A 27,039-nucleotide genomic window follows, 5' to 3' on the forward strand; every position below is an offset into this window, starting at 1 on the left:
TGCACGCCTGTATTCCCAGCTGCTCAGGAGGCTGAGTCAGGAGAATCGCTTGAACCCAGGAGGCAGAGGTTGCAGTGAGCTGAGATTGTGCCACTGCACCCCAGCCTGGGCTACCAAGTGAGACTCTGTCTCAGAAAAAATAAAAATCAAAAATAAAAAATGTCTTACCTTTGAAGGATACTGTAAAAATATTCAATATATAAGTTATAGACTGGGAGAATATATTTCCAAATCACATTTCTGATAAAAGACTTATATCTTTTAATACAACCTAATGTAAAACAAATGAGCAAAACATTTAAATGATTTACAAAAGAAGATTTGCAAATAATAAGCATATGAAAACATAGTGAACATCAATAATCTTCAGAAGAATAAAAATGGAAACCATGGGATACCACTACACATATATGACACTGACAAAAATTAAGGAAATTAATGACTCTAAATATTGTCAAGGATAGGGAGGAACTGGAATTCCTATACGTTGATAGTGGGGACATAAAATGGTATGGCTACATCAGGAAAAGTGTGACAGTTTCTTAATAAATTAAGCATATACTCGTATATAATCTAGCCATTCCACTAGTAGATATTTACCCAAGTGGAAGCATATGTCCATATTAGGACTTGTACCTAAATGATCCTGACAACTTTATTTGTAATAGCTGGATTCTGAATGCAACCCAAATGTTAATCAGTGGATGAATGTGTAAATAACCTGTAGTATATCTATAAAATTGAATACTATTCAACAACAAAAAGGAACTATTAATACATAACATGAATATATTTAAAAATAAATATGCTGAGTGAAACAAGTTACGAGTATTATATGATTCCATTTGTTAAAAATACTCCAATGGAAAATGCAAATGAATCTAGGGAACCTTGCCTAAATCTTCTCTGTGGTTTGCCTGGGGATGGAGGAGGGGAATTGGCCATGGAGGTGAGGGAAGGAGGTATTACCAAAAAAATGTAGAAACTTTTGGGAATGCTAAATGTGTTTATCATTATTGTGGCAGAGGTTTCTTGAACATACACATATGTCAACACCTATACTATTGTACATTTTAAATGTGTGCAATTATACCTCGACAAAATTGTTTAGAATATGTGAAAATTATTATTCAAAACTGAATCCTTGCATGCGAGGTCCTTCTAATATTAATAGTAAAAAATACAAATTAACGAAAGAACTAGAAAAAATAATTATATGAAGCATACATATAAACATATGATAGAGATACTAATGCAAAGTGTATTGAAAAAATTGAGTCTTAAGGACAATGTAAATGTAGCACACAATGGGAGAAGAATGGGAAAGCAAGACAGAAGGAAGTAGAAAGAAACATTTGATTAGCATTATACTTTATTGTTAATTTGAAAGAAGCAAAGCAATTTCATTAACCTCTTATTTGTTTTATTGCAATTTGGTTGGTGAATATTGTAGCTACAGTCCACACAAGGTCAAATAATATTGCTTATAGTCTCTAGAGTTCAGGCAGTTTTAATTGCACATTGGAAAACAAATATGTTTACGCTTTGCAGAATGTTTAGTGTTTAAATTGAAGCAAAGGGAACATCTGGGGTGTTAGAAAGTTAGAGGCATAACTACAAAAATTAATCAGCTGACATTTTTCATTATCATAAGGCTGAATGACTTTCAAAAGACAATGGTAGCTGTGCTCATTTGGACACTGACATTAAAATGTTTTAGGTGCTTTATGGCATCACTCTGACACTAATATGCCTTATTAAAAGATAATACCGTAGCGTTAAGAAGAACACTGAAGAAGAAAGTAAGAATGGCCAGAGGCCAGTTTGTTAACCTCTCTTATCCTCTATCAGTGAATATTTTATTCTAGTTTTGGCAACTAAATGTGAGTAATAAAAAGATTTTCAGGGAATTTTTATCATATCATTTTTCCATATAAAATATTTTTGAAGCTTTTGTCTCTGGATCCTGTCTCCCCCAGCCCTCTTTGCCTGTTGAAAATCTATACATTTTTCTTAATCAGTTTAAGCATTCTTCTTCTATGGACTGTTCCAAATATTCAGGCTGGCTTTAGTACTCCATCTGTTTGTTATATTTATATCATGTTTCTCACTTTGGTAGGTAGCATTTAGTCTAACTGGTTGATTATCTGTTATCTTTTCTGTTTCCTCTCTGGGCCAGCTTGGATCAGTGACTATGAATCCACATGCACATGCATTGAAACTACCAACACTCACCGTGTGTGATGGAAAGCACGGGGTTCAATGCCTTTTTCTGAAATCTCACTAAAAGAAGAAGAAGATAAAACAAATATATAGCATACCTAATAGTTAGAAAACTCAACAGTTACAGTGGGGAGTTTATACAAATTAAAGAGCTGTGTTGTTCAACAACAAAACTAAATGCAGCCATTGAAATCAACAACCAGACCTATTATAGGGGCTACTGAAGAAATGTATATTGATTTAACAAGATAACCCAGGAAACTTGCAGAGTGTGCTTTATGGTGTCCTAATGGGTAAGTAACTTAACCAATCCTCTGCTCTGCATATAACAATAGCTTTATTTGTGCTTTGTTCCTAGGTTAAATAAAACTCTTATGAACAGCTTTCTAATCAGAAATGAATGATTTTTGTATGCCATACACAAAGCCTATTAGAGCTAGAAAGAAAAGCCGGTACTTTTGGTAACTTTACCTCTCAAAATTTATACAGCTCACAGGCTGAAGCACATCATACCCACTTATCAAAACCAGGGGTTTCCTATTAGCAATGGCATTTTGTGCTAATAGCACAAAACAATGATTTCTACCAGGAAACTCATTAGTTTGCTACACTGATCATTTATTACAGCTTATTATTACCAATCACCCTATTTATATGAATGGACAATGAATTACTATCAGATATATTAGGCAGATGAAGAGGGGAAAATAAAGATAACAAGCCCAATTTAAAAATCAACTTTCAAGAAAATAGGGAAATATAAAATTTAAAAATATGTTTAATTTGTATTGTCAGAAATTCAAGAAGATTTTACATTGATAATACAAGAACAGGATACTTTAATAAAAATAATTGGAGATTAAGTAAGCATTTAAAGTATTATTTTAAAAAATAAATTGATTCAATGAATAGCAGAAATCATGTGGTTGAAAAGAAAATTTGTATTTGGAATACATGTTTACTTAAATATTTCAAGAAAGCCAAGTTAAACCAGTAATGAGAACAACTTTTAAGTACTAAAATGATTCAGTAAAATGGCCTGTCCTAAATCATCACATCTATCTTAAATACCGACAATAATTAATGAGAATATATATTATCATATATTTTATTCACACAAACTAGTAACAATACAACACACATACCCACACACGCTTAGTGGCAAAAAAATGTGCAAAGTCTTTGTGGTAAAGAAAAGAATGGCCCTGTAAAGATGCTTACACCCTAAACTCTGTAATCTGTGAATATGCTATCTTATATGGCAAAAAGAAATTTACATGTGTGATTAAGTTAATAATCTTGAGATGGATCTGTCACTATAGATTATTTAAGGTAGATTCAATGTGACTATATCATGAAGATTCTTATAAAAGGGAAGTGAGAGGGTCAAAGTTAGGAAAAGGAGACGTGACAATGGAAACAGAGGTTGGAGTGACGCATGTTGAAGACTGAGGAAGGGTCCACAAGCCAAGGACTGCAAATGGCCCCTAGAAGGTGGACAACACAGGAAAATGAATTCTCACTTGGAATTTCCAGAAAAAAACACAGCCATGCCAAACCTTGATTTTAACCCCCTCAGTCACACAGAATTCAGAACTCTAGAACTGAAAAATAACAAGTTTGTAACGTTTTAAGCCACTAAGCTTGTGGTAATTTATCACAACAGCATAGAAAACTAATATAGCCTGCAGAATTTTGATAAATCAAAACTCTAAGACTGTTGGGAAGAATATAAAAAAGCTTGCATACATATTGTAACATACGAATTATTCTCCAATTAATCCATAAATTCTAAGCAACCAAATTAAAATGTTTTAGTCTTTACTCTTATTATAATCATTATAATCTCAGTATAATTATCAATCTCCTACTATGTGATAAGCATTAATTTACATGTGAGACATAAAATCACAAGCAACAATTGAAATAGTGTTGCTTACATTGAGGTTATAGTTTTGTGAAGAAGATAAAAGTAAACTTTAAAAGATTATACATGCTTATGTACATGCTGAGGGGTGTGTGTGTATGTCTGTGTCTATGTCTGTGTATTTCTCTGACAAAGGCAAGAAAGATGGAAGATACAGGGTTCTGTGAGAAAATACGATTGGGTAATTAATCTAAGCAGCAACATCAGGAAGTGATATTACAGCTAGAATCTACAGACTGAAGATTACACCTTGTTCATGGTTCATAGAAAGAAAGATCAGCATATATTAAATCTTATTTTTTACATAGGCCAATTAAAGATTCTATGTTTGTCCAAATAACACAATTGCAGCACAGGTGCACAAAGGTATTTGTGTAAGAATGCTTAATATAATGTTTTTATAATGTAATAGTAAGAAATATTTAAGTATCTATGAAAAAATGAGACAAAGATACACAAACACACACACACACATATATATACCTCTATATATATTATAGCAAGTTTAAAAATATAGTGACTTTAAGTTCATATTATGGCATAGAAAAAGATCTTTATCAGTACCTGTATTATAGTAGTTTACATTCTTAAAATCTATTATGTGCATGTGTAAATTCATAACAATGTATACTCATATATTCCTGTTGCTCTAGGCTTTAACTAGAGTGTGGAGATTATACACTAAGTATTTGAAAGTAGTTTCATTTGCAAAGTGAGATTAGGCAAACGGGGGAACATTTTGGTTTTCTTACTGTATTTCTTTATTACTTGAGTTGATTAGAACAATTTATAATTTTGTTTAAAAATAGGAATAAAAATACATGTTGAACTTAAACAAATTTCAGTCGATGTTAACAAAAAAATCATCAAATTATTGTGTTTAGCCATACATTTAATAACTCATCAGCCACTACCTATTTGGTACACATAACATTAGAGTCATAAAAAGCAACTGAGTCTTAAGCTTATTATTTTATTTGGTTTACTTTAAAATTCCGTAAAGTAAGCATGTAGATGTCAAAATTATGTGAAAATTAATCTCTTTTCCATCTTTCATTATTGTATGTGTATGAATGCACATCATTAAAATTCTCAAATAGGCAGCCTCTTAAGTCAATGCAAGAAACTGAAAATATAAATCTAATTAATCAGTTGCTCATAATTTTTCTACGTAGCAATATTATCCAAAGATATCTTGACTGATATAATAAAATTCTGTTTCACATTTTCTGTAATACAGAGGAATAATAATACAGGCAGACATCTACAAGGAGAACAAATATTTCCCTAATACTATAATCCCTGATCCAATTATCCTTACATTTTGTTTCCATTGGGAAAAAAAGCAAATCATCTGAATAATTACAAAATAGGCATAAACACTTTATAATTCTGGAATGTAGGAAGCAAATTTTAAATTTACTAAGTAAAAATAAATGTGTATAATTTTGATATGGCATTATGTTGATAATTTAACAACTAATATCCTGTACTTATTATTTGTTCTGATTCCTTGCCTCCATTATGGGCTTAAAATGGAGAGGGTTCAACCTTTGGAGGTGGAATTCTCTTTGCGAAATTTGAAGACAATACAAAAAATCAGCTGGTTTTTGGCTAGAGTATTCCTAAACTTTTACTTTAGCAAATCAAAATCATGGACAGTCTTTTTTCACACTTCTATTAGTAGAACAGTTTTTGTGCTGTTCCATAGTTAAAAAGTAGTATTGACATTCAATATACACAACACACAGAATTACACTGAATGCAATTATTTAGTTAGCTTGTCTACTTTAATGTGATACATGACATTATTATGAATATACAGATTCCTATTCTGTTCCTAACCCTTTTTCAGAACCCAACTTATATTCGCATTCTCTGTGAACTCATATCCAACAATTTTAGTTCTACTGAATCTGCTCAGGCAGTTATATACGGAAATGACATACATTTACTTATTTACATGCTTCTGTATGTTAGCTGTCCTTCTACAGCTAAATTGTCATCTTCTTGAAGGCAAACAACATGTTCTGCACTGATTGGTTGAACTGACATTCTCTCTATATGGTGTATTTCATTAGTTAATTGCCAACTAGAGGATGGTGTGGCGTGACTCATCATTCATGCAAGATTATGGAAAAGCTATGAATAAAGCTGATACCTAGAATGGAGAAGTCAATGTTGATTTTAAGATTTTTAAACTTTGCGTTTTTATTGTGTATTTTAGTACAGTTTATTTACAACTGATTTTTGTACAGATAATGCTCCTAATGTAACATTAAACTAAAACAACAGTTCCCCACTAACATAATCAGTCTATTGATACACACAGGGGCCCCTCAAAGTTTCGGTTTCATTTTGATGAAGGTCCCCAGCATTTAGAGTAGACTCCTATTTTGCTAGTAGCCCCTCCCTCTATTATTGCAGGATCTGAGATGCTGCTGCACTCTGGAATCTGAGAGATACCACAAATATATATAGCAAAAAGAAAAGACTGTATATTAAGAAAGTTGCAGGAAATGCTAGATTAATTTGTATTATTGATTGCAGGAGCTCATATAACCTTTAATGGTTTAAAAAATAGTTATTATCCAAATTCAGTTTTAGCATGCAGTGTTTCCCAGAATTAGTTCACCACACTCATACTTTTGTAACTTCTGATTTAAAATACTTTGTATCACAGTTTTTATGACATCTACTGTATAATAGTTATTCCAGGAAACCAGATAAACCAAATTTCTAGGAAATTTTGACATTTGTTACCAGAGAATTCATGGAATTGTGAAGGGCTTCAAAGGAATCTTATTGAGGAATTTTAACCACATTATTCTCCTTGGGAGAAAATCATAGAACGCTACAAGTTGACAAGTGGTGGAGACAAAAAATAAACTTGCTATAATCCCTGAAATTTGTAACCAGTGTATAACATGATCAAATTTGCAATACTTACTTCCTATATGAGATAAAATATGAGTATGTTAACTGCCTCTCTTGTTATTAAGCAGGTCCTTCTTTACAAATACACATCCTTATTGTTTGCATGAACATAAATATTTCTTGAGAAGCACATTGAGCCACAAAATATGAATCAATTATTGATAGAACTGAGCCATTGAGATGGTTAACGATGTCATTTTAATTCTATAAGCCACAACAGACAAAAACAAGCTTAAAAAATTTTTGGATGGTATCTATATCTCTGAGATAGTAAGAATTCCAAAGGCTGATAATGAAATCTAAGGTTGTTCAGCTGCTTAAACAAGATGGTCGTAGGTATTTAAGTCTAACTCATGATGTTAAAACTGTCATAAAATGCATAAAACTTTGTCACTTACTTTATGCTCTATGATACACAGATAACTAATAGTAACAGTACTTACTTTATAGAGCTGATATGAAGATATGTATATATGTATATGTATGTGTATTTGTGTGTATATATATATTTATTTACACACATATTTGAAACAGGTTATATATACATATTTGAAACAGGTTCTCACTCTGTCACCCAGGCTGGAGTGCAGTGGCACAATCATGGCTCACCGCAACCTCCAACTTGAGGGCTGAAGGCATCCTGCTGCCTCAGCCTCCTGAGTAGCTGGGACTACAGGCACACGCCACCACACCGAGCTAATTTTTTTATTGTGTGTGTGTGTGTGTGTGTGTGGAGAAGGGATTTCACCATGGTGTCCAGGCTGGTCTTAAACTCCTGAGATCCAGCAGTCCTCCTGTCTCAGCCTCCAAAAGTGATGGGATTATAGGAGTGAGCCACTGCGCCTAGCCTATGAAGATATTAATAATAATACTGATGATGAAAAAGAGCTTAGAATAGTAACAGACTGTAAGTGCTGTGAGTCCCTATTAAATGAAAAAGTACCATAGTAAATAATAGTATATTAATATAATTGTCTTCCAGCTATCTTTTTATAAATCTGTAAAACTTCTAAAAGATGTAGCAAGCATTGAGATATTACCAAGCCCTCATAGATGAGGAAAATAGAGTTTATTGAATAACATTTATAATACATTCTACTGGGATCAAAACACAAAGAAATGCTGTGAGAAGAGAAGTAAATATTTTCAGACAATGGCTCTGTGTGGACCTTGCCCCTATGTACAGTCATTAACTGTTGATATTAGGATTCAGGAATGATACAATTGCTAGTTAGATAATGTGCTGCTGATACCTTAAATCTAGAAGAAAGGCAGAAACATAAAAGGTATGTGACATTAGACTAGTCCTGAATCTTATGGCTTGTTAATTAATTATAAAACTACAGTAACCAGCCTTGTGATACAATGGTACTTTCAAATGATGCATAGGTGGAGCCCCTTCTGGGTATGAATTAGAAAGGCAGTCAGCAGTTCTATCATACATGTGTGTCCTGATACCTGGTAACAAGGTGAGTGCATGAAAACAGGCCCTGACGTTGCTTCTTATATGCTTTTAATTCCTTCTATTTTGAAGAAAATGAATGAAATTGCTGTTCAGGAATACATCAAATCAAAATATACACCATTGTTAGACATAAATGGGTTTTAATACACACACCTTTGTTTCATTTAAAGTTCGAGAATATAATTTAAGACATCAAAATAAATATATGATAATAATAGAATAGCTCAAGAACTGAAATTAGACAAAGTTCTATTTGAAGACTATTGTATGCATTGGGTGTTTTTTTCTATAGCACTTTCAAAAATGATTCTGAATTTTCTCAAATTTTATGGCTACTAAATAGGATAAACTGACTGTCTGACTTTCACTTAATAATGATGGTTTCTACCCTTTCCCTGTGTTTTCTAAGAATTATAAAACGAATACAACTAAGATATGTCCAGTTACTTTTGGCACAGAAGCTTATAGCTGCGTTTTTATCCAAAAGGCCAAGCATTGCTTTTGACTGTGGAATCCCGTGAGCCCTAAGCAGTATGTTTCAAACTGTGAATTGGCCCATTTATACCTTATGGTGTAGTGGGCATTGCTTTAAGTTATTGGTTTCCTAGAAGGCTAGGAAACAAACTTATTTTTTAAATAGAGTAAAACAAACCAGCAAATATTGTAGTGCACAGCATATAGTAGAGTGTAAGGCTTTTTTAAAGAACATTCTCTTTCTTTTATGTGTATGTGTGCATATGCATCTGTGCATGCACACAGAGTTGTTGAAACATATTCATGCTATGAATAGTTATTTATAAAGTTTGAAAGTCATTGTATGAGTCTGTGATTATATGTCACAGGTTTCATATGGCCTCAAAATGGTCATTAGAAATCTGTACATGCACATTTTCTAGGAAAATGTTTCATGTCTTTCATTTGAAATACTTATAAAGTTATCATACAAAAAACTTTGAGACATACTTACTCCAAAGCAAATTCAATCATATTTGTAGTTTTGGGATGGATATACTTTAAAATGTAAAATAACAGAATTTATATTTATATGCCTCTTCATTTTGCAAATAGATGTACTATAATTGCTTACTTTTTTAAATATAAATTTAGGTTCTGAATATGGCAAAGTAGAACTCTCCGGCAATTGTTCCCTCATAGAACTATCAATTTGGTAAACTATTCACATATGAAAATACCTTCATAAGAGCTAGCAGGTAAGTGATCGCAAATTTGTAGCACAGTGATAAGAAAATATGCTGATTTTGTACCTTGCAACTTCGCTGAATTTGTTTATGAATTCCAATAACTTTTTAGTGGGGTCTTTAGGTTTTTCTAAATATAAGATCAGATCATGTGCAGACAAGGATAATGACTTCTTTTCCAATTTGGATGCCTTTTATTTTTCTTGTCTGATTACTGTAGCTAGGACTTCTAGTACTATGTTGAATAAATGTGGTGCAAGTGGCATTCTTGTCTTATTCCACATCTTTCAGTTTTTCCCTGTTTAGCACGATACTAGCTGTGAGTTTGGTATATATAACTTATTATGTTGAGATATTTTCCTTCTATACTCAGTTTTTTGAGATTTTTAATCATGAAGATATGTTGATATTTTTCAAATGCTTTTATGGCATCTATTTAAGTGGTTATAAGGTTTTCTACCTCATTCTGCTGATAGGGTGCATAATATTTATTGATTTTCATTTGTTGAGCCATCCTGGCATACCTGGAATGCGTGCCAGGTAGAAATTACAATGAATGATCATCTTAATGTATTGTTGAATTTGATTTACTAGTATTTTATTAAAGATGTTTGCATCTATGTTCAGAGATATTGACCCATAGTTTTCTTTTTTATTGTGCCTTTGTCTGGTTTTAAAATCAAATTGATACTGGCCTCATAGAATGAATTTGGAAGTATTCCCACCTCCTCATTTTTTTTTAATAATAGTTTGAGTATGATTGATATTAATTATTTTTCAGCTGTGGTTCCATCAGGTCCTTGACTTTTCTTTGATTGAAGACTTTTCATTGCTGCTTCTATCTTGCTACTTTCTATTTGTCTATTCAGGTTTGGGATTTCTTCATGGTTCAATCTTGGTAGATTGGATATGTCTAGAAATGTATCTATTTTTCTTCAAGGTTTTTCAATTTATTGTCATTTAGTTGCTGATAATAGTATCAAATTATTCTTTGAATTTCTGTGGTATCAGTTGTAATGTCTTCTTCATCTCTGATTTTATGTATTGGGGTCTTCTTTCTTTTTTATTTGTTAGTCTAGCTAAAGATTTGTTGATTTTGCTTATCTTTTCAAAAACTGAATTTTTATTTTACTTGATCTTTGTAGTTTTTAGTGGCCATTGCATTTATTTCTGCTCTAATCTTTACTATTTCACTTCTTCCAATTTGGGGTTTGGTTTCCTCTTGCTTTTTTATTGCAAAAAAATATATCACAATGTTGTTTATTTGACATTTGACTACTTTCCTGACATAGGTGTTTATTGCTATAAACTTCCCTCTTAGTACTGCTTTTGCTATATCTTATACATTTTGGTATGTTGTTTTTCCATTTTTATATGTTTCAAATTTTTTTAATTCCTTCTGAACTTCTTCATTGACCTATTGGTCATTCAGGAGCATACTGTTTAATTTTTATGTGTTAGATACAAAATCAACATAAAAATATTAGTAGCATTTCCATATGCAAACAATAAACAACCTGAAAAGAAACCAAGCAAGAAAGCAAAATTTAAAATAACTAGAAATACAATAAAATACTTCGGAATTAACCAAATCAGTGAAAGATCTTGGCAATAAAAACTATAAAAGGTAGTAAGATAAATGGAAGGTGACACAAAGAATTGAAACATATTCCACATTCATTGATTGGAAGAATATTGTTAAAATGTCCATCCTACCCAAATCAGTTTACAGATTCAATGTCATCCGTAACAAAATACAAACAACCATTCTTCACAGAAATTTAAAAATCAGTAAGAAAATTACAATGGAAAAAAACGACCCAGAATAAACCAAGTCATCCTGAACAAAAAGAAAAAAAATACTAGAGAAATAATGTTACCTGACCTCGAATTATATTATAGAGCCATAGTAACCAACACAGCATGAAACTAACTTATAAACAGACACATAGAGCAATAGAACAGATTAGAGAACCCAGGATAAATCTACATATTTACAGTGAACTCATTTTTGACAAAGGTACCAAGAACATACATTGAGAAAATGTCAATTTCTTTAATAAATGGTGCTGGGGAAATGACATCCATGTGAGTAAGAATGAAACAACCCCTCCCCCCCCCGCCGCCTTTTCTCACTATATACAGAAATCAAACTAAAAAAGATTATAGACTTAAATCCAAGATGAGAAATTGTTAAACTACTAGAATAAACCATGTGAGAAGCACTTCAGGTCATTGATCTGGGCAAATGTTTCTTGAGTAATACCTTAAAAGCACAGGAAACCAAAGCAAAAATGGACAAATGGTATTACATCAAACTAAAAAGCTTCTGTACAGCTAAGAAAAGAAAGTTAAAAGACAACACACAGGATGGGAGAAAGTATTTGCAAACTAGCCATATGACAAGTGATTAATAACCAGTATATATATAAACTCAACTTAATAGGAAAAAAGACAATCCAATTAAAAATGGGCAAAAATCTGAATAGACATTTTTCAAAAGAAGACATACAAATGGCCAGTTGTTATATGAAAAAGTGCTCAATATCATTGATTATCAGAGAAATGCGAGTGAAAATACAATGAGATATCATCTCTCCCCAGTTAAAAGAGCTCTTAACCAAAGAGAAGCATAACATATTCTGACAAGGATGTGGACAAAGGGAAACTCTCATACACTGTTGGTAGGAATATAACAATTAGTACAGCCTTTATGGAAAAATGTATGGAGTTTCTTCAAGAAACTTAAGATAGAACTGTTATACAATCCTGCTGGGTATATAGCAAAAAAAAAAAAAGAATTTTTCTATATAAGAGATACCTGCACTTCCATGTTTATTGAAGTACTATTCACAATAGTGTAGATATGGAACCAACCTTAGTGTTCATCGAAAGATGAATGGATAAAGAACATGCAGTAACCCAATGGAATATTATTCAGCTATAAAAATAAAGAAATCCTGTCATTGGCAGTAACATGGATGAAACTGGAAGACACCATGTTAAGTGAAATAAGCCAGTCACAGGAAGACAAATATCACACATTCCCACAAATATATGAGAGCTAAAAAGAATTGAACACATGGAGATAGAGAGTAGAATGATAGTTACCAGAGGTTGGGCAGAATAGTCGGGAGTAGGGATAAAGGGGAAGTGGTTAATGGGTACAAAGATATACTTAGAAGGAAAAAGATCTAGTATTCATTAGAACAAAAGGGTGACTATAGTTAACAACAATTTATTATGTATTTCAAAATAACTAAAAGAGTAGAATTGATATGTTCCTAACATAAAGAAAAAAATATGATAAATGCTTAAGCTGATGGATACCCCAATTACCCTGATTTGAATGTGACACATTGTAGGCTATATCAATATATCACATGTAGTCCATAAATATGTGCAAGTATTGTTTATCCATAATTAAAAATGAAAACAATTTTTAAAGGAAAAGATGCATTTAAGAGGGTCGTAAGAACATTTTGGCATTACTCGCATCACACCCCTGCCAACTCAATCCAGCACAGCATGGAGGGAAACATCACCCACTTGGGGAAAAGATAAAAATGTAAGTAAAGGACTTTGCTTTAAACTTCAACACTGAGCCTACCAAGCACTAGACAGAACCCACTGCCCCATCCTTCAGGCTAGCAGCCACAGACAACCTCTAGACCTTCCCTGTTACCAGGCATTGCGCTACACAGTCTTAGGCTTCAGTCTTGCTGATTTGACCTCTGGCCTGTATCACTGTTGAGTTACCTTCAGAGGACCCAAGCTCTGGAAAACTCTCAGCCATAGGCAGCCTTTAGTCCCCAGGCTTCTATTGTTGTCCAGTGCTGTGCTGGCTGCAGTGGGCCCTGGGCTTCTGCTTCCAATGTCCCAGTGCCATGGCAATTGTAGCTGCCTCCAGGTTCTGGTGCATTGCAGCTCTCTGCTTGCCACAGGTCTTTCCCAGACAAAGCCAGTTGTTGAAAGCTGGAACAAGCAGCAAATTCTTCAAATGCACAAACAGTAATTTATGACCATAAGGAAAAAGAACAATTAGGGAAACGTGTCACATACAGACAAAATAAAGTACCAGTGACTGATACTAAAGAAATAATGATGTATAAATAGCCTAATGAAGAATTCGAAATAACTATTTTAAGGAAGCTCAGGAAACTTAAAGACAATGCAGAGAAACAATTCCAAGAAATAAGGAAACCAATATGTAACTAAAATAAGAAATTTAAGAATGACATTTTTTTTAAAGTCTAATAGAGATCTTGGAGTTGAAAAAAATACAATAAATGGCATAAAATGCAATATAAGCATCAATAACATAATTGATCAAACAGAAGAAAGAATTATGAACTCAAAGACAGGTTATTTGACTATACATAGTCAAGGAGTTGGGGGGAGGAAATAACCAGAATGAAAAGGAAGGAAAAAGTTTTATGAGATTTATGGAGCATCAAAAGAGCAAATTTTTAAGCTCTGACTGTTAAAGAAAAAGAAAAAAATAAGGAGGTAAAAAGCTTATTTAAAGAAACAGGGGTAGAAAACTTTCCAAACTTGGAGAAACATATAAATATCCTGGTATATGCCCCAATCAAATTCAATCCAAATAAAACTACCCTGAGACATAATCAAGTTGTAAATGATCAAAGATGAGGGAGAATCCTGAAAACTGCAACAGAAAAAAAACAAATAACATGTAAGGAAGTTCCAATATGACTAGCAGCAGACTTAGCAGAAATCTTACAAGCTAAGAGAGAGTGGGATGATATATTAAAAATGCTGAAGAAATAAAAGTGTTAACCAAAAATGCTATATTCAGTAAATCTCGTAAGAAATGGAAGTGAGATAAGACTTCCAGACAAACAAAAGCTGAAGGAGCTTTTTTCCCACCAGATCTGTCTTAAATGCTAAAGGGAGTTTCCAAGCTGAGAGTAAAGGACACTGATGAGTAACATAAAATCATCTGAAAGTATAAAACTGGCTGGTAAAAAGAAGTATAAAACCAATTTCAAAAAGTACTTTAATACTGTAATGGTAGTGTGTCAGTCATTTATATCCTTATAAGTATGAAGGTTAAAAGATAAGCAAAATTTAAAAACCTACAATCATTTGTTACACTATACATAATATAAAAAATACAAACTGACAGCAAAAATTCAAAATGTGGAGTGGAGATTGGAGTAAAAGTGTAAAGGTTTTAAAATATTTTTATCAGCTTAGAATAACCTATTATAACTATAATATTTTTGTTAAGTCTCCTGGTAATCACAAAGCAAAAATCTATAGTAAATTAACAAAAAATTAAAAGCAGGTAATCAAAATATAACACAAAAGAAAAATCACAAAGGAAGGCAGCAAGAGACAAAAAAATTAGTGAAAGATGTGGAAAACTAGAAGACAATGAATCAAAGCCATAGTAAGACCAGACCTAGCAATACTTAACTTGACTGTAAATGTATTAAGTTCTCCAATCAATATATAGAGTGGCTGAATTATGTTTTAAAAAATTCAATTATAACTATGTTCTAATTATATTCTGTCTATAAGAAACTTTATTCACCAGTAAGGACACACATAGACTTCAGGTGAAGAGATGGAAGAAAATATTCCATGCAAATAGGAAATAAAAGAGCAGGAGTGACTACACCAGATAAAATAGACTATAAATATAAAAGTAGAAAAAGAGACAAGGCAAGTCATTGCACAAGGATAAACAAGTTAATTCAGAAAAATCATATAACAATTGTAAATATATATATATATATGTGTGTGCACCCAATATTACAGCGCCTAAATATAAAAAGCAAATATTAATAGATCTGAAGGGAGAGATAAACTGCAATATTCAATCACAGAGGACTTTAACCCTCCACTTTTACAAAGGACACATCAGACAGACAGAATATTAGTAAGGGAAATTGGACTTAAACTATACCCTAGATCAAATGGACCAAACAGACATATGCAGAACATTTCATATCACAACTGCACAATACACCTTTTTCTCAACTAAACATGGAACATTGTCCAGGATAGATTAGACATTAGGTCACAAAACAAGTCTTAACAAATGTAAGAAGATAAAGTGACAACAAATATATTTTCTGATCATAGTTTTGTAAAACTGGAAATCAATAACAGGAGGGACTTTGAAAAATTCACAAACCCATGGAAATTAAACAACATGGCCCTGAAAAATCAATGGGTTAGTGAAAAAATCAAAAGGATATTTTAAAAAGTATCTTGATACAAATCAAAATGGAAACACAACATACCACAACAGATCAGATACAGAAATTTATAGCAATAAAAGCCTCCATTAAGAAATAAATATTTCAAATGAACAACTTAATGCTTCACCTCAAAGACCTAAAAAAAACAAGAACAAACTAAGCCCAAAGTTAGTAGAAAGAAGGAAATAATAAAGATCAGACAAGAAATAAATGAAATAGAAACCATAAAAACAATAGAAAAGACCAGCAAAACTAAAGGTTGCTTTTTTGAAAACATAAAATTAACAAACCTTTAGCTAAATGAACTAAAAAATAGAGAAGACAAATTAAATCAGAAATAAAAAAACTTGGTACAACAGAAATACAAAAGATAATAATAGACTATTATAAAAAATTGCATACCAACAAATGGGATAATCTAGAAAAAAAGTATAAATTCCTTGAAACCTATAACCAACTAATATGGAATTAAGAAGAAATAGAAATTTTAACAGACCAATAATGAGTAAGGAGATTGAATCAGTAACGAAAATTCTCTGATCAAAGTAAAGCCCAGTACTTGATGGCATCACTGCTGAGTTGCAACAAACATTTAAAGAACTAATACCAATTCTTTTCAAACTCTTCCACACTTTTGAAGTGAAGGAAATACTTCCAAATTCCCTTTATAAGGCCAGCATGACCTTAATTTCAGAGCCAGAAAAGACACTACAAAACAAAAAAACTATAGCCCACATCCCCGATGAATACAGATGTAAAAATTTTCTTTGTTTTTGTTTTTGTTTTTGTTTTTGTTTCGAGACAGAGTCTCGCTCTGTCGCCCAGGCTGGAGTGCAGTGGCGCAATCTCAGCGCACTGCAAGCTCCGCCTCCCGGGTTCACGCCATTTTCCTGCCTCAGCCTCTCCGAGTAGCTGGGACTACAGGCGCCCACCACCACGCCTGGCTAATTTTTTGTATTTTTAGTAGAGACAGGGTTTCACTGTGGTCTCGATCTCCTGACCTCGTGATCCGCCCGCCTCGGCCTCCCAAAGTGCTGGGATTACAAGTGTGAGCCACCGCACCCGGCCTCAGATGTAAAAATTTTCAATAAAATACAAGCAAACTGTATTAAACAACACATTAAAAAGATAATTCACCATGATCAAGTGAGATTCATTCCAGGGATCCAAGGATGGTTCAACATATGTAAGTCAATAAATGTGACATATCACATAAAGAGAAGGAAGGACATAATTCATGTGATCATTTCAATAGATGCAGAAAAAACATTTGCCAAAATCCAACATCCCTTCATGATAAAAAAAACAAAAAACTCAACAAATTAGGCAGAGAAGGAATGTTGCTCAACGTAATAAAGCCTGCATACAACAAACCCATAGCTAACATCATACTCAGTAAATAAAAGTTGGAAGCTTTTCATCTAAGCTCTGTATCAAGACAAAGATGCCCAACCTCATCACTTCTAGTCAGTATAGTACTGGAGGGCCTAGCTAAATTAGAATTAAAGAAGTTAAATTGTAATTGTTGGCTTATGACATGATCTTATATATAGAAAACCCTAAAGATTTTACCAATTTTTAGAAATAATGAACAAATTCAGTAACATTTAAAGATACAAAATCAACATAGAAAAATCAGTAGCATTTCTAACAGTGGACTACCTAAAAAAGAAATCATAAAATAATTCCACTTAAAATAGCTATAATAAAATAAAACACCTAGGAATAAATTAACCAAGGAGATGAAAGCTTTACACTGAAAGGTATAAATCACTGATGAAAGAAATTAAAGAAGACCATATATGGAAAAAAAATTCATATTAATGGATTGGAAGAATTAATATTGTTAAGATGTCCATATTACCCAAAGTGATTTACAGATTCAATGCCATTCGTTTCAAAATACAAATGACATTCTTCACAGAAATTTTAAAAATATCCTAAAATTTGCTTGCAACAGGAAAGACCCCCCAAAATAGTCAAAACAATATTTAGGGGGAAAAAAATACCTGGAGGCATCACACTACCTGACTTCAAAATACTTATATTACAAAACTATAGTAACCAAAACAGCATGGTACAGGCATAAAAACAGACACATAGGCCAATGGAACAGAATAGAGACAAAAGGAAAAAACATGCACTTAATGTCAACTGATTTTTCAACAAAAGTGAGGTGACATGAACACATAATGGGAAAAGGAAATCTCTTTAATAAATCTGTTGGGAAAACTGGATATCCACTTGCAAAAGAATAAAATTAGACTTTTATTTGACACCATGTACCAAAATCAATTTTAAATGAGTTAAGGGCTTAAACCTAAGACTCAAAACTATGAAACTGCTAAAAGAAAACACAGAGAGAAAGCTCTATGACAGCCTGGCAATGAATTTTTTTTTATACGACCCCAAAAGCACAGGCAACAAGAGCGAAAATAGCCAAATGGTACTATGTCAAACTGAAGAGCTTCTGCAGAGCAAAAGAAATGATCAACAGACTGAAGAGACAATCTACAGAATGAGAGAAAATGTTTCCAGATTACACATCTGATAAGAGATATTCAAAATATTTAAGAAAATCAAACAACTCAAAGCAAAAAACAAAAAAAAATAGACAACTCGAGTGTATATTTCTCAAAAGAAGACATAGAAATAGCCAAAAGGTAGATAAAAAAAAATCTTCAACATCAGTAATCATCAAGGAAATGCAAATTAAAACCACTAGGAGTCATCACTTCACACCTGTTGGAGTGATTATCAAAAATACAAAGATAAGTATTGACAAGGATGTAGAGAAAATGGAACTCTTAATACACTGTTGTTGAGAGTGAAAATTAGTACAGCCATTATGAAAAATAGCATGAATGTTCCTCAAAAAAACTAAAAATAGAACTGCCATATGATTTAGCAATTCCACTACTGGGTATATATTCAAAGAAAATGAATTCAGTTGTCAAAGAGATATCTGCACTCCTATGTTTTTGCTGTCTTATTTAAAACAGGCAAGATATAGAATCAACCCATGTCTGTAAACGGATGAATAAAGAAAATATAGTTCATATACACCATAAAATACTATTCAGCCTTTAAAAAAGAAGAAAATCCTGTCATTTACAACAACGTGGATAAAACTGGAGAACATTATGTTAAGTTAAATAAGCCAGGCAAAAAAGGATGAATACCACCTGATCTCACCGATATGTGAAATCTACAGAAGCTGATCTCATAGAAGTCGAAGTGTGGGTTTTGGGTGCTGATGTATTTGGAGAAGGAGCGCAGGGAAGATATTGGTCAAAGGATACCAAATTTCTGTTAGGAAGAACATCTATACAATGTAGTGATACTGTATTCTTGAAAAATTCACTAAGAGAGAGAGTATGTGAATCATTCTCACCACAAAAATGGTAACTATGTGAGGTAATGCCCATGCTAGTTGGCTAGATTTAATCATTCCACAATGCATATTTACTTCAAAACAATATGTTGTACATGATAAATACATTCAATTTTATCTTTCAATTTAAAAAATAAATTTAGATTCTAACTGAGTTATATACAAAATATATTTATCTTCCTGAACTCCAACAGTATGGAAACAGTATATTGTATATGTTAGTTTTCCTAAAATAGTTATTATTCCTTAAAACAATTTTACTCTACAAGTTAAAATTCATCTAAATATATTTCTATTCTTATAATAGATATATGATGTATTAAGTAGTGAGGACAGCGACCACAGGGAGAATAGAGATATGGGAAAGACAGATGACTCTTAATGACTTTTTCATGACCTAGAGAAAGAGGCCAAAATTAACAAATCCTGAACAAAAATTATGTGCCACCCACAGTGCTTTAAAGATCTTATATCAGCCAGGCGTGGTGGCTCACGCCTGTAATCCCAGCACTTTGGGAGGCCGAGGCAGGTGGATCACAAGGTCAGGGGTTCGAGACCAGCCTTACCAACATGGTGAAACACTGTCTCTACTAAAAATACAAAAAAAATCAGTTGGGCATGGTGGCGAATGCTGGTAATCCCAGCTACTCAGGAGGCTGAGACGGGAGAATTGCTTGAACTTGGGAGGTGGAGGTTGCAGTGAGCTGAGATCGCACCACTGCACTCCAGCCTGGGCAACAGAGCGAGACTCCATCTCAAAAAAAAAAAAAGATCTTACATCATCATGGTTTTCAACACATATAAACTACCCTGTAAAGTGGGTAATATGTAAATTTTGCAAATAAAGAAAACAGGGTTCACTGTAGTTAAGATCTTTTGCCATCACAAAAGCAACAAGTTGGTGAAGCTTAAATTTTAATCCACCCATGTCATACTGCACAGGATAATAAAAAAGGGAGATTCTCAATTCTAGTTCTCATCTGCATGTAACTTAAAATTGTAAAGTATTGGCCTCCCCCTTACAGCTCCATTTTATGGGTAAAACAGAAGTTGGGTTATTGTAATAAATAGGCATCTCTGTCCAAGGGAAATTACATTCTATAGCTCCATCCAAATTATTCCAGTCTATTGTCACTCAAATGAGAGGACAGATTTGGAGGTATTTGTTAACAGAATGGTTAAAATGAAGCTGGAAAGGCTTATATAAACAAACAAATGCTTGCTTTCAAAACAATTGTGACAGCATTATGAGGGGTTCAAGCAAAGATTATGACCAGAGAATCAAATTGCAAGAGTACATGTAGACAAGATCAGAGCTGAGTAGCGGATGGTAATGGTGAACTTTCCAGATCCCTTCTCAGGAGGGAAAATCTTACTTCTCCAGTTGTTATGAGCGCTACTGCCTGACGGCTCTCTGCTGCCAGCCCTCTCTGGAAGTTGCCCTTTGTTGGAGAAGTCGCCTTACTTTTCACTGGGCAGCCTGCTTTCAGTGACTCATAGCGTTCATAGCATAAAGGCCTGGTGCTCTTACTGCAACACAAGATAATAGAGATATCTTGGCTTCAGAAACTTTTCTACAACATACAGTCAGCTGAGGCTTCTGTTAAGACTAGTCTTGTTCTCTGCCCAATTCTGCTGCTTCTTTTCTTTCTCTTCTATAATAAAAAAAGATTACTATAGAAGTAATCTTCTATAGTAATTACTGGCACAATTATTTTAGCCCAATGAGACCTATAGAACCATCAGACAATATAGTTCAAGAACATTCTCTAACAAACTTCCAAAAATTTATTCTTTATCTCACATTCTGTTTTCCAAGAAACCCAACCTTCAAAAGGATTTACAGTAATGATTCCGTATCTGTTGCAAGCTGCAGGAGATCCATAGGGATTAAGCAAGGGTAGTTGGTCAAATGGCTAGACAAATGGTCACAACTGGTCATTGACAAGATAATAAAAATGTAGATCTGGGGCAACAAAACCTCAAGGAAGAAAAAAATGCCATTAATAGTGATCAAGTCTGTTCAGAGGAGATTACCTGTGATAGGAAGAAAAATGGTTCCCAAATATGTCAATAGCCTAATCCCCAGAAACTGTGTGCATGTTGCTTTACATGACAAAAGGGACTTTGCAGATGTGATTAAGGTTAAGGATGGTGAGAAGGGAATATTGTCCTGGATTATCAAGGTGGACCCAATGTAATCACACAGCTCTTTAAAAGCAGAGAGCCTTTCCAATGGTCAGAGCGGGAGATGTGACTAAGGAAAAATGGTCAGAGGGATGCAATGTTGCTGAATTTAAGATAAAGGGAAGGGAACAAGGACTATGGTTGGCCATTAGGAACTTGGAAATACAAGGAAACAGATTCTTTCCTAGAGCTTCTCAGAAAGAAACACAGTTGTGCTGGCACATAATTTTAGCCTAATGGGACCTATAGAACTATAAGACGATAAACTTGCATTGTTTTAAACCACGAATTTTATAGAAATTTGTTACAGTGGTAACAGAAATATGGTACAGCATCTTTCAACTATTATCCATTATAGTATTTGAAATAGCAGTGAGAGGAAGTAAAGGCTTAAATCGGCAACTGAAAATGTGGTGATGGACAAGGGATAGGAGGCAATACAGGCTCTTCTCTGGGACACGCTCTCTACACTACACTTTAAACAGAAAAAATCCACTTTTATGAAAATGCTAATTAATTTTATGTGTAGATAATCCTAACTCAAAGCATTAGATATATGTTACAAATGTTCTATTTCATAACAGAACTAAAATTATACCAAAGAAATTGGGAGTACTTCTTTATAGGGACAAATAATTTCTATTCACTTTATTACTTTGTTTTTCTTTGTATATGAAACATGACCAGGTCTAGCTTGTCCTTTTCATAGTAACAGGTACTTAACTGACTGTAATTATAAAGCTTTTCTTCTTCTTGAGGGTTTTTCTTTTCACTGAACTGAAAAGAAATTGCTTCTTTTATCTCATCTGATTTGACTGAAATACTTATATTGTAAAAATGCTGACAGATCAGTTCTCCACAAAAGGAATGTTACGCCTTTTATTCTATTTGTGAAAATGCTATGGAGAGTGGGATTTCACCATTGCAGGATTGTTTTGCTATAACTGAACAGATAGAATTAACAATTAATTTCGGAGCAGTTATAACATTTATACATAAATCCAAGTTGTTGGAAATATTTCATTCAGACACTGAGTTTGTAAGACAATTTTAATGGATCATGTAAATAAAAATGCATAATAATCAGTGTGTTTATATCTACAGAAAAGTAAATGAAAAACCTGTAACACTGAACATGTACTGTTTGAAGGAGAATTTTCCAATCTTCAAGATAAAGTGAAATGTCTTTTCATTCCTTTCATAATTTGTGATGCCTCATGGGCCACACTCAACTATAGTTTTTTTTTTCTGTGATATTTAATTTTTGACCTTTTTTGTTTTCTAGTCTCAAGTCATAAGATATTAATTTTTTTCAAATGTGGAAAATATGTAGGGATTCACTTTACTGAATACACACACACACACACACACAGTTTTTGATGCTAGTTTGACTAGATATAACAAAATAATTTTCTCAGTATTTTAAAGGATATTTCACATTATCTTCCATCTGTAGGTATTGATGACTGGAATTCATAGTAAAAATTTATACTTATTGTATGTAAGCAATTTCATCTTCCTTGAAATATTATCAGTGGAGTTCTAACTTGTCTAGATTATTATTTATTCTTAGAATTTTGAAAGAAAATTTTAAGATATTTCAGATAAGGGAAATAAACTTCTATCACATCTATCACATTGTTGATAATTGTCTTATTCTCTCTTTTTAGAACTCTTATTAAATAGAATAATTCTCCATATATCTTAATATTTTCCATAATTTTCTTTTGCTTTGGACTCTAGGGATTATTTTCCCAAGTTAATTTGTGATTATTAATTAGGTATATAATTTCGATTATATTATATTAGTCATTTTTAATTTTTATGATATTTTTAACTCAAAATAAATACTTCCCATGCTTCTTTACTTCTTGTTTTACAGACTTAGTAACTATTTATATCTTCCTAAGAATCCTGACTAAACTTTTTAAAGTTTTATATTATGCCTGTAAGTCAGTTTTGCTGTTTGCACACCTTGCACTTTCTTTATTGAATAGTTTTATTTCCTCTCCTAAATTGTCAAGTGGTCAGAGTTGTTCATTCACAGTTTTAAATAGTCATGCTACTCAGTAGAGATTGCTGCTCTGTTTTCTGTGAGGTGTGTGGGTCTGATTTCCCAATATTTCATTCTCCTGGATGAGAATTAAAAAGTGGGTTTTGTGTGAGTTTGCAGAACATGCCAACTAGTAGGTTCTGCTTAAGTGTGTTATGTTGCAGACAAGTTGGGCACTGAACTATTTTCAAAATAAGAAGGTGAGTAGTACTTCAGTAAATTTCTTTTGTGAACATATCTTTTTTTTTTTTCTTTTTTTCTTTGGAAGGTCTAGCTGTGCTCTCTTTCTTCAGGTCTTAATTCCTCAGTGAGAGACCTTCTTGTGGGTACAGTCAATGCTTTTAGAAAGAAAATGTTTATGCCATGTTAACATAGGTCTAGCTTTTAAGAATTTTTATTTTTTTTACTCAGTATTTGCTGTATAATGAGAGTTCTTTTTCCTCTTGTGAAGTTTGCTCCAAGCTTGTGTTGTAGGTTTTAGGGGATGATGCTTTTGGTTCACTTTTGATCTAATCTCATTTGCATCACATATTCTGGAAATTCTTTAATTTTCTGGCTCACTAGTGGTGCCTTTTCATATTATGAAAATATATTTTATCATAGGAGAGGAGGTTCAGCATGCCATCATATCATCTGCACAGTAAATCTATAAGAAATCATTTTTAACTGCTTTTTTTTTAGTCAAGAAACTGAAGAAACTGGCTCTCTGACATATTTTTGAGGTGATTGAGCAGTAATTTGACTTGAGTTTCTCTGCTACCATGTCAAGATCTTTCATTTCTAACCAGGGATGGTCTTAACATTCAACTCTATTTAATTCTATTGAGTCAACAAAACATATTCTAAATGACAGTACTGTACAAGCTCTGAAAATACAGAGATGGCCACATAATATGCAAATGATAAAAGCAAACCTACTCATATATAGATTATAAGGCTTAATCATTTTCTCAACCTATTTAATACTTGTCAGAGACAATTTCTGACAAGGAGGTAAGTGCAATAAAAAGTAGCATTATTAATAAGTAAAATGCATTAAAATATAGTTAGGAAAATGAATGGGCTTGCTTAACTGTATAATTTATATTTTGACTATACTGTTTAAGTAAATAATATTTTGAAAGCTCCATGAAATGTGATATCTTAGAGATCACTTGTCTGCCAGTCTTCAGCTTTAGAGAAAATGTAAGGAAGTTAAGACTTCCTCTATGACCTCTATGACATATATTTAAAGGCATATCCAAGTGTACTCTGTAATTTACTTCTCCTAAGCTCCTTTTCTTAATGGAGTGGGAGGATGGGAAGACTTTTAGTCACTTAATTCTCCCAGTTTCTTTTAGGGAAATTTTCCTTTGGTTTTATGGGAACACAGTACCTCAATATTAGTATCAGGAAAAAATGTGCCTTCTTCAATGTAGGCACATTTTACCTATTGCAGATTCAAATTGCATATCAGTGGAACACCAATATGCAAGTGCCACAGAAATAATTGTTGCAGACAAGATCCATTAATGTATGTGAAAAGTAGCGGGAGAAAGCTTGAGAACAGGTTATTAATATAGTCCTCAAAGTATCTCTCCAAAGATATTTATTAATTACAAATGGAAAGATAGTAACCTAGCAAACACCATTCTAATTGATGATCAAATTTAACATCACCACTAATATGACATATTGATACTATGGATTTTTGATATGATACATTGAAAATGACATATTGTCATTTGTTATATATGCCAAATATTTATAAAAGCTCAGTTCAATAATGAAGAAACATAAAACAGACCCATATTGAAGGACATTTTATGAAATAATTAGTTGTACCATTCATAGATGTCAATCATAAAAACGATACAGAAAAACCCATTAAAAAGTGGTCAAAGGACATGGAAAGACACTTTTCAAAAGAAGAGTGCATGCAGCCAACACTCAAATGAAAAATTTCAATATCATTGATCATTAGAAAAATGCAAATCAAAACCACAATGAGATCCCATCTCACAGCAGTCTGAATGGCTATTATTAAAAAGTCCAAAAATAATAGACACTGGCAAGGTTGTGGAGAAAAAGGCATGCTTATACACTGTTGGGAATGTAAATTAGTTCAGCCATTGGGGAAGACAGTATGATGATTCCTCAAAGACCTAAAGACTGAAATACCATTCGACCCAGCAATCCCATTGACTGAATATATACCCAAAGGAATATAAATCATTCTATTATAAAGACACGTGCATGTGTATGTTCATTGCAGCGCTATTCACAATAGCAAAGACATAGAATCAGCTTAAATACCCATCAATGATAGACTGGATAAAGAAAATGTGGTACATATACACCATGGAATCCTATGCAGCCATAAAAAGAACGAGATCAGGGACCGGGCACAGTGGCTTACTCCTGTAATCTCAGCACTTTGGGAGGCTGAGGCGGGCGTATCACAAGGTCAGGAGATCAAGACAATCCTGGCTAACACAGTGAAACCCCGTCTCTACTAAAAATACAAAAAATTAACCGGGCATGGTGGTGGACACCTGTAGTCCCAACTGCTCGGGAGGCTGAGGCAGGAGAATGGCATGAACCCAGGAATCGGAGGTTGTAGTGAGCTCCGATCGTGCCACTGTACTCCAGCCTGGGTGACAGAGTGAGACTCCATCTCAAAAAATGAGATCATGTTCTTTACAGGAACATGGATGGAGCGGGAGGCCATTATTCTTAGCGAAGTAATGCAGGAACAGAAAACCAAATACTGCATGTTTTCACTTATAAGTGGAAGCCAAAAGATGAGAACACATGGATGCAGAGAGGGGAACAACACACACTGGGGCCTATGGGACATTGGAGGATGGGATAAGGGAGGAGATCAGGAAAAATAACTAATGTGTACTAGGCTTAATACCCAAGTGATGAAATAATTTGTACAACAAACCCCCATGACACAAGTTTACCTATGTAACAAACCTGCACATGTGCCCCTGAACTTACATAAATAAATGAATAAAATACATAAAGACAGACTAAGAAATTGTTGCTGGCTGGGTGCAGTGGCTTATGCCGATAATTCCAGCACTTTGGGAGGATGAGGGGGTTGGGTCACTTGAAAGCTCAAGAATTCAAGACTAGCCTGGGAAATATGAAGAAACCCTGTGTCTACAAACAATTAAAAAAAAAATAGCTGTGTGTGGTGGTGTGTGCCCATAGTCCCAGCTACTTGGGAGGCTGAGGTGGGAGGATCAGTTGCGCACAGGAGGCAGAGGTTGCAGTTCGCTGAGTTTACGCCACTGCACTCCATTCCTCCAGCTTAGCAAGACCAAAAGAAAGGACAGAGGGAGGGAGGGAAGGGAGGGAAGGAAGGGAGGGAGGGAGGGAAGGGAGGGAAGGGAGGGAAGGAAGGGAGGGAAGGAAGGGAGGGAGGGAGGGA

Source organism: Nomascus leucogenys, chromosome 22a (genome assembly GCF_006542625.1).
Source record: "Nomascus leucogenys isolate Asia chromosome 22a, Asia_NLE_v1, whole genome shotgun sequence".
Taxonomy (NCBI): Eukaryota; Metazoa; Chordata; class Mammalia; order Primates; family Hylobatidae; genus Nomascus; species Nomascus leucogenys.